The following is a 9,018-nucleotide window of genomic DNA, read 5'->3' on the forward strand; positions in this document are numbered from 1 at the left end:
CTTTGTTTTCTTTCTTTTATCGTGAAATTATAATGAATTGCTATGAATTACTTATCTTTAAGTACGTTTCCGGATTTCCTAGTAACTGCATATCGAAGCACAGTTTTAAGAAAGTGCATTTATACCAAATTGAAAATTTTTTATTTTGCTTTTTCCCAAACCGAGTATATAAAAGACCGCTCTTTTTCATAGTTGCCACGAAACTGTTATGGAAAATACAAGATAATGTAAAGGTCGACTTACGACTACGTCATATCTGAGAGTCGTTAAAATCCGAATCACAGCCAAAAACAGGTATTTTCGATAAAACAGTTGAATTTTCAACAATATATATAGATTTTTACTTGATAAGAAAATGTCAACCAACCAAAACAGATCAATTTTCAACCAGACATTTGTACCCCCAATTAAAAGAATAGCATAATAACATTAAATTACTTTTTTGTACTCACAGCCATTTTACCACAAGGTCCCATCAAGAAAATGATTAATCGATAGAAATTCTTTTTAATATATATCTTTATGAATAAAGCCTTTCATCTAGTTTGATTAAAAAATATAGTGCTGAAAAGTGAGTGTCAAGTAGCACACGACAATAACTTGTCGAAGGTCAGTCGAGGGAAAGCCTAGAATCTTCTAGCTAGACAATCTGACTGCAGCTTCGCGTAAGAGCCAATACTTAGTTTAGGTGTAAAGACGCAATTTCTAACCAGGTTCTGCGATTTAAAAAAATATTTAATTGTAAATTAATTAATTGTTTACAGTGTGTAAACGAATTATAAGAAACGTTCATTTAGTATGAAAAATAAATTTTATTTCTTATTTTTGAATCTTATTGCAGAACATTAAGTGCTATCAGTCTATACATTATTTTTATACAGGTTAACTAAATATTTATATACTTCTACACTTCTATTTTCTTCTGCGTATCTCACTTTTCGAGCATTTATTATTCTTAGGATAAATTACTTTCACGAGTGTCATCCGGAAAATTTATAACCTCACTTTTGCCTCCTGCATTACTTTCGTCCACTATTGTCGATTGCTCATTGCATAATTTTTTCAGTGGGTAACTTTTGCTCTTGATTTGGTTTAACGCCCTTTTTCTTTCCATGATTTCGTGAATAATAATAAAATAACCAATAATAAAAGATATACAGTCGTCAACCTCACAAGACATCAAATTTTTGAAGCATATACTCTACCGAAAGAAATCTCTGAGTTTTTTCTATAGAAATAGCCTGGCCCATTTGAGTTTATAAACAGTCAATTTGAAACAATATAGTCACGGAGATAGTCTGAGAAATTTGGGTCCTTTTCAAGATCCTTTTAGTAGTCCTTTTAAGAGTGGTGCGACGGTAATATGATGTTCCTTTTGTATTCGTCACGTACTGGGCGGGCAGAGTTATTTACAGTAGTTGGCTGTGGCTAATCCACTCTCCCTTTTTAAATTTCTCTTCAAATTATTAACACTTTTTTTTTAATTGATGAATTTTCTCATTATACTTATTTATAATTATAACTTATATACTAATATAAAATTTTCTAGTTGAATCAAAAAATGTTGTCTTTTTTGGCGTATCTCATTCCATTTACGAGAAACGTTGTATTAATTCTAATTTTAAGAATTAAAAAAAAGTTAGATATCTGAAATAATCGAAACCCATAGATTCCGAATAATTATGTTTTAGGCTGTTAACTATGAAATTAAAAAAATCCACTTCTAAATTTTAATCCAAAAGCTTAGCAAAGGACCCTTCATTATCGGCTACTCTATTGATATAGCCTCTCTGCTTGTTATTTATGATCGAATTATTATTTCAATTTCAGCCTCTCTGCTTGTTATTTATGATCGTATTTCTATTTCAATTCCGGAAAGGACATTTTAAAGCCTTTAAAACATTTAAAAGAACTACCTGGACCTTAAAATATATCTACCTGAGTGCCTGCGGACAATTTTTCTGAGCCTCTCTGACCCTAGAGAATTTTTAGAATATACTCACAGATTCTTTTCGGTAGGGTCAGGCATGGACACAGTACTGCTTGTTTACTCGTCAGGGTTTGAATTTACTGTATAAATAAAGACTTCTATGATTATAATTTGTTAAAAATTCCATTTTTATAGATATTGACAAATCAGGGAAATACCTTTCGTATTTGAGTAGGACCTGTCTATATTGTAAATTAGGACCTCTCTAAACTTCCATGTAATTGTCTAAAAAACAAACAGAGGTAACCCTACCAACCCCTGGCAAGAGCCTGCATAACATTTTCTAGTCAAGTTACCCTTTATAACACCCGACCAGTTCCCTGTTTAAAGTAGGGAATATCAGGGCATTTTCTACACGGGTAGATTAGCATAGAATAAAGGTGTTAAAAATTAATTAAAAAAATTTTAATGCAATTATCTCGAAATTTACCTATATCTCGAAGAAACGCCATCAATTTTTTTAAATCAGTGGGAAACTTAAAGTAGGATGCAACGTAAAAAGCGATCTCACCTAGAACGGCATAAATGACTACCCCTGACTCCTGACTTAGAATATGAGGCTGTGGAGCATAATGAGCGTCATATCTTTAGAAAGAAAAAAAAATCGTCGTTTGCCGTCGTTTGACCAGTTTACTCCGCGACGGTGCCGAAATAAGCTCGTTTCAGACGGCGAAGAAGAGTACAAACGTTTATCTGCATAATAATTTGAATATTTTTAAGTTTTCTTGTCTAGTTGATATCGGGTAATTATTTTCAAAAATAAGTTTTTTTCATTAGAATTAGAGTAAGATCTTTTGTTATTTAATTAAAGCGGCAATGTTCTGTTTTGATTTTTTTTGAACAAATATGAATATCAAACTTTATTATGTGAATTTTATGTATATTTTAAAACTTTTTTTGACTGTGTAAATCATAATTGAGATAAAAGATTTTGTTTTTTAAGTTTCTCAAAAAATACTGACATCGAATTTGCAAACAGAAAGAGGCAGATTCTTACAGTAAAACAATAAATTATTTGATAAGTATGAAAACCTGGACCATAGTTTTCGAACTATTAAAATTAACAAAAGATCATTATTTACTTTTAGTATATCTCTGTTTAATGCCGGTGTAATATTTCAAAAGCCATGTGAGTTCTTTTAAGACTATTGAATTGGTTTAAAAATGGCCAGTGAAACAATATGGTTAGGAATTGTGACATTTCCCTAAAAGGAATTCGGGGCATTTAGTTTTCTTTTTTTATTTACGCAATTTAAACACATAACATGTGCGACTTCTTATTATATCGCAGATTCTGCGTATACTGCAGGCGTATCCAAATTTATATATTTTCAGAAGGAAATCTTCTACTTCTATCGCTTGGCGTGTTCACTAAAATAACACAGGCTTCTCAAAATAATTCGGGGTTAATGTACAACGCATGCGTTTCACGATAAATCACACATCCACGTGGTAAATTCTAGGCCGAACTCATCAGATACAAGCAGATAAATACTATTCAGATACAATGACACATAGAATTTAAAAAATATTTAAGCTACATTTTAGCAGATATTATTTTAGGTTTGAGGGATCCTGATTTTGAATGGGATAACCTCATGATATACTTGGAGTTAAATGAAATTATTATGCAACAAAAATAATTAGAGTGTGGATACTACTATGTTACTATAGTTGTGGGAAGTTCTAATTATTTAAACACCCCCATGAAGCAGTTTATTTTAAAATTTATAGAAGGATAAAATGTATGCGATCACACTTTGTCCAAAAACATTAGCCATCTAAATACATTATAAAATGAGAAGAACGGAAAATATTGTGTTTCAGATAGTGCGAAAAAAATGACCTTGACTTTAGTAAATATTTGCATAGAAATAAGTTGGTTCAAAAATATGTATGTTTATGGTAAATTTTGCTAAAGGTCTCAACTAGAACTTCTGATGACACAGAACGTTTAAAATTGTATGAAAAAGGTAATATAAATAATTTTCTTATAAACCACATTTTATAATAGAATACAGAGGAAGTTTAGAATGGTTCAAATGATAAGAAAAAATGCCTTGAAAATAACAAAAAACTGATTTACATTTTGCATTGCCTACCGTATAAGGCATCAGGAAGATTTAAAAATGCGTTAACAAATCGACATAAATGTACATTATAGAAGTTATAATAAATTAAAAAATTATATCACTTATAAAAAAGATTCTTGAAAACTGGAAAATATTTTTAATGCAGTTTACTTAATAAAACATAAAGGCTGTTACAAAATTTTTATTTGTAAAACTGGCTATATATTAAAAACTAGAGTAGCTGAACATAAAAGGGATTGCATAATTGGCAATAATGTAAATACAGTTTGTCACAACACTCTTAGAACTTTGGTCATTTGTTTGATTTTGACTTCAATAATATAAAGATAATAGCCAAAGAAAATAGTTCGCACACAAGAAAGATTTTACAATCAATTTTTATTTTAAGAAAACAGAATAAAATTTCTATTAATTTAAAACCCGAAATCCTCAATGTAAGTCAGTACAATTATAGCACGCCTCTAATCTTGATTGGACAACACATATTGTTACCTTACAGGAACTAATTTAACCTCTACATTTTTTTGTCCTTTCTGTCACTTATTTTCCATCCTAAACATTAAAATTCACTCTTTGTTTTGTAAATACGTAATTAAAATTTTGGAACTTCTCCAACTTTTTTGAAATTCCCAAAAGTTTGTAAACTAGAACTTGTTGGAATCACCACGTTGTTATGTTTGTCCATGTTTATAAACACATTTTTTATATAAGAAATTTGACTTTAAAAGTTTCTAGGTTATTATTTATACACTGCAGTCCTGTTAGAAAAGTTTCCGTTATAGAGGACAAGGTGGTCCAAGGGGGTGAGAGAGAAGCGCTGTGAGCTCAGCGGAGCAACTCGACAACACAGAAGTTATGAAAACAGCGGGCAGTACCCTCGGTGGTTAATCGTATAGTCTGCTTCAGTCATTTTCAGTCCGTTGCAAAAATGTCGCAGGACTTTCGCTTCAGTTCGTTTTCAGTCACTCAGTGTTAAGGTTATGTATTGCTTAAGCATGTGTAACCAGGCGTTACGAAAATGTCAAAGGAAAACAAGAGGAAGCGATTATCTTTCGAATAGAAATATAAGCATTTAGACTAACTGGAATCAGGTGCCTAAAAATAATATATTTAGAATTATTTATTTATTTTTTTACCGGAAATTTTACAAAACACTTTGTATTGCGTAATTTGAAAACCTTTTAAATTAAAAATTTTCAAATTTAGATTTCTATTTTTAATCTTATATTGTTAATTTAAAGAATTTCTAGATGCAGACTTGAAGACTTGAATAATTAAAATTTAGATGCGTTTGTAGTTGAAAATTTTCTATAAGAGAATGTATTATTAAATATTTATTATTTATTAAAATATTTACAAGTTCTGACAAAATTTCATAACTAAGTTCAAATTAGACAAAATTTGAAGCAACTTCTAGATTTTTCAAGATTTGGAAATCAAATTTTAAAGCGATTTAGGAGGTTTTGACTATCTGAAATAAAAATCAGTTAACTTCTAATTTACGAAGTGTTCAGTGAAAAAATTTAAATTTATAAATTGTTCACGTTTCTAGCTGAAAATTGCTTTAAATAATAAAATTTAAAAAATTTAAATTTCATTGATTGATGATTTAATTTAGAGCATTAAAACTAATAATGTGGATTTATATTTTTTAAATTGAATCTGAACCATTGAAATCTATAATTTATCAAAAGTTAACAAATCTAAACTTTGCAGTTTATCTGCATTTCATTTAAACGTGTTTAGTTGAAAATGGCTAGTATCTTCTATTTTATACGTGTAAATTATTGAGCATTCACAAACAAAAATTTAAAATTGAAAGCTTTTAAACTTTAATTTAATAGGTTAAAAATTTAAAGTTTTACTTTGACTGCTTTACTTTGAGGTTTATTTTTCATTATGCCTTAGCTCATGGGAATATTCGAATGTGTCCCCTGTGAGTTTACATTTTTCTTGTACCTTCTTTCCTATTCCTTTACACGCCCCCCCCCCCAAACACTTACTTGAACGTGGGAGGGGGGCATACAGTTTAAGGTGGGTTCCAAACCACTAAGAGCAACAGCTTTAAATACTCAGAAAAAACATTTTTCTCTAGAGGTACCGGTCCCACGACTCTCCGGAGATGAACAACTCTCTTGCTAGGCTAGTGTTCACTGCATAGGCCGCCGAGGCTCTTCCAAAGTACGAGGCGGGAATCGAACCCGCGAGCCGACGGGGTGGGTCCAAAGCCTACGCGTTAGCCAGCATTTCCCAAACATTTTTGCAGTTTTCAGGGAGGGGCAGGGCCACCACCCTACCATTTTTTCCACAATACAGGAATCTAAGGGAGATAATTGACTGTTAGTCATGGGGGAGGTTGCATGCTTCACGCGAGAGAATTAGAACCGGTTGAGAAAAATTAAAATATGCTATAATGTTAATAAATTAAATTTTAATTAGTTGAATCAATTCTCTAATCTAATTTTAAGCAAATGAAAAGAAAATTGACGAAAATCGGTTAATGTCTTCAATGCCAGTTGACAGTTCTTGTAATTTTGCATGTATTTAAGGATATGCTTAATCACTCGAAATATTAACCGATTTTCAGCTTTTTTTCATTTTCTTAAAATTATATCAGTATAATGATTCAAATAATTTGAATTGAATTGAGCCTTGTCTTAATGATTTTAGTTATTGAAATAGCCTTAAATCTCATGACAATTAATAGGGCCATCAGCACGGGGGGGGGGGCTGTACAGTGGTTGGGCCCGGTCTGGCATCCCCCTCGGGGGCTGCCCGGCCCGGGGTGGCGTCCCCCGACCGCGGATGGGCCGTTGACCGTCGGCAGTAGTTTGGGAATCACTGAGTTAGCCCGCACGACCATCATGAATTTTGTTTTGATTATAAAACCAAACTAGCAAAAATGACAAATAAAGTAAAGACGAAACTCCTACAGAAATGGTCCATACGGCCTTGATTGTTTATGGTTTGTATAGTCCTCAGGTAGTACAAGAGAAATCGAGAGTACCCCCAAGACGATCTCTATAGCAGGACTGCAGTGAATTTATTTCTATATATTTTTTAAACCTTTGTTGCAAAAGACGTCGAATTGAAAAGTATTGTTTCGTGTTCATGAGATGTTCTCGTGAAATCGGATTTTCAGCAACCTCAGATCGGAGATAGTCCAAACGTTTCAAATGCGATACTTTGCATATAGAGTCTAAATTTCAAATGCGATTAATTGCGAAACAAAATTTTCAAGTAAATGAATCCTGTCCAATGCGGGATTTCGCGTTTCTTAAGATATTATTCAATACGAAGAAAACCGAAGGTAAGTCAATCCTCATTCATGGGAGATTTCTCTTTTATTTTAATGCTGTTGAATACGACTGAATGCGAGGAAAATTTGAAGTAAAGTTAAATTTTTTAAATATGAGAGATAACATTAATTTCAATGATATTGAGTGCCAATGAATAAGAGGAAGATTAGAGCAAGTTAAAAACTTTTAAATGCGAGCGTTCGAATTAATTAAATGCTATTCAATGTGCATAAATGAGAGGAAAGTTTACAACAAAGTGAAAACTTTTAAATTCTACGACTCGTATTGGTTTACATTTTTGAACTTCGTGTAAGGTGATTTGCATAATTTTTAAAGCGAAATGGCGGAATAAAATTTATTTTAATGTTTCATCATTAATTCAGTGAATTCAGTAATGTAGTAAATAAATATTTAAATACTTATTTTTTTAGCTTGTAAAAAATATATTTCTGTTTTTTTCTCCAAAAAGTGAGATACTTATAATATAATGAATACAGTTTAGTACAATAGAAGACTCCATTTATTTAGTCTTATTAGTTAACAAGTAAAGTTTAAAGAAATTCGAAACATATTTTTTCTAAAATTATTGTGCAAATGACGAATAATAAGTACTAAAGAATGAATGTGCGATAAAGAAATTACATAATATCTCAATAACGTAAGAAGAAATTTAAGTACCCTACTTGAAATGCCAGATAGAACCTGGATAGAACCTGGATAGACTCGGGACTCTATCCAAGCCAATCGGGCGTGGACTACGGGGTTTGTCCCCGGTTTAAATCCGGGACTTATAGATGACACATGCGGGACGCTTAGAGATATCTTTCCGGGTCTATCTGGGATTAATACGGGTCATTAGAAATATATATCCGGGTTTTATCGGGTCCCATCCGGGACATATGCTGGAGGCTATGAGTTTACCGGAACTTAAACGGGACTCTAAAAATACCTATCCGGGTTTTATACGGTTCTAGTCAGGACTTATAAACTGAGAGACTTTTTTTTTAAATTATAAATGATACAAATGGATGAGAATTTAGTATAATATCGTTCTAAAATAGGGAAAACAGGGTTTATGTATCAAAAATTAATTTAGTGGATTTCAGCCGGCAAAACTAACAAAAGATTCAGTCTTCAGAAGGAGGAACTAAATACACAAATTAAATTCAACTTATATACTTAGACAAAATTAATTTCTGCTTCCATGGATCGGTTGAATACCGGATAGACTTGGACAGATGGTCAATATGGACTTTTCTAAAACATAAGAATGGTCTCGTGTCCCTCATAGAAACCGGAAACATCCGTTTACTGCTCTGATTGAAAATAATTATCCATATAGATCCCAAATAAACCATTATGAAAAACTCGTTCGGTTTCTATCGGGGTCGTATCTGGTTCCTATTAGATCCTATCTGGCATTTTAAGCAGGTTACCTCATTGTGAGGTAAGGGGATAATAGCATCAATTATTAGAAAAATAACAGCATTTTTAGAAATCATAAAAAAAGAAAAAAGAGACCTAAGAAAGCAAGACAAACGCGAATCAAAATTGAGAACCTACAGAAACCGGATGTGCGCATAGATTTCCAAAATAAGATAATCGAAAGCATAGATAGGGCAACATGGGAGGACCG

Source organism: Belonocnema kinseyi, chromosome 6 (assembly GCF_010883055.1).
Source record: "Belonocnema kinseyi isolate 2016_QV_RU_SX_M_011 chromosome 6, B_treatae_v1, whole genome shotgun sequence".
Lineage (NCBI taxonomy): Eukaryota > Metazoa > Arthropoda > Insecta > Hymenoptera > Cynipidae > Belonocnema > Belonocnema kinseyi.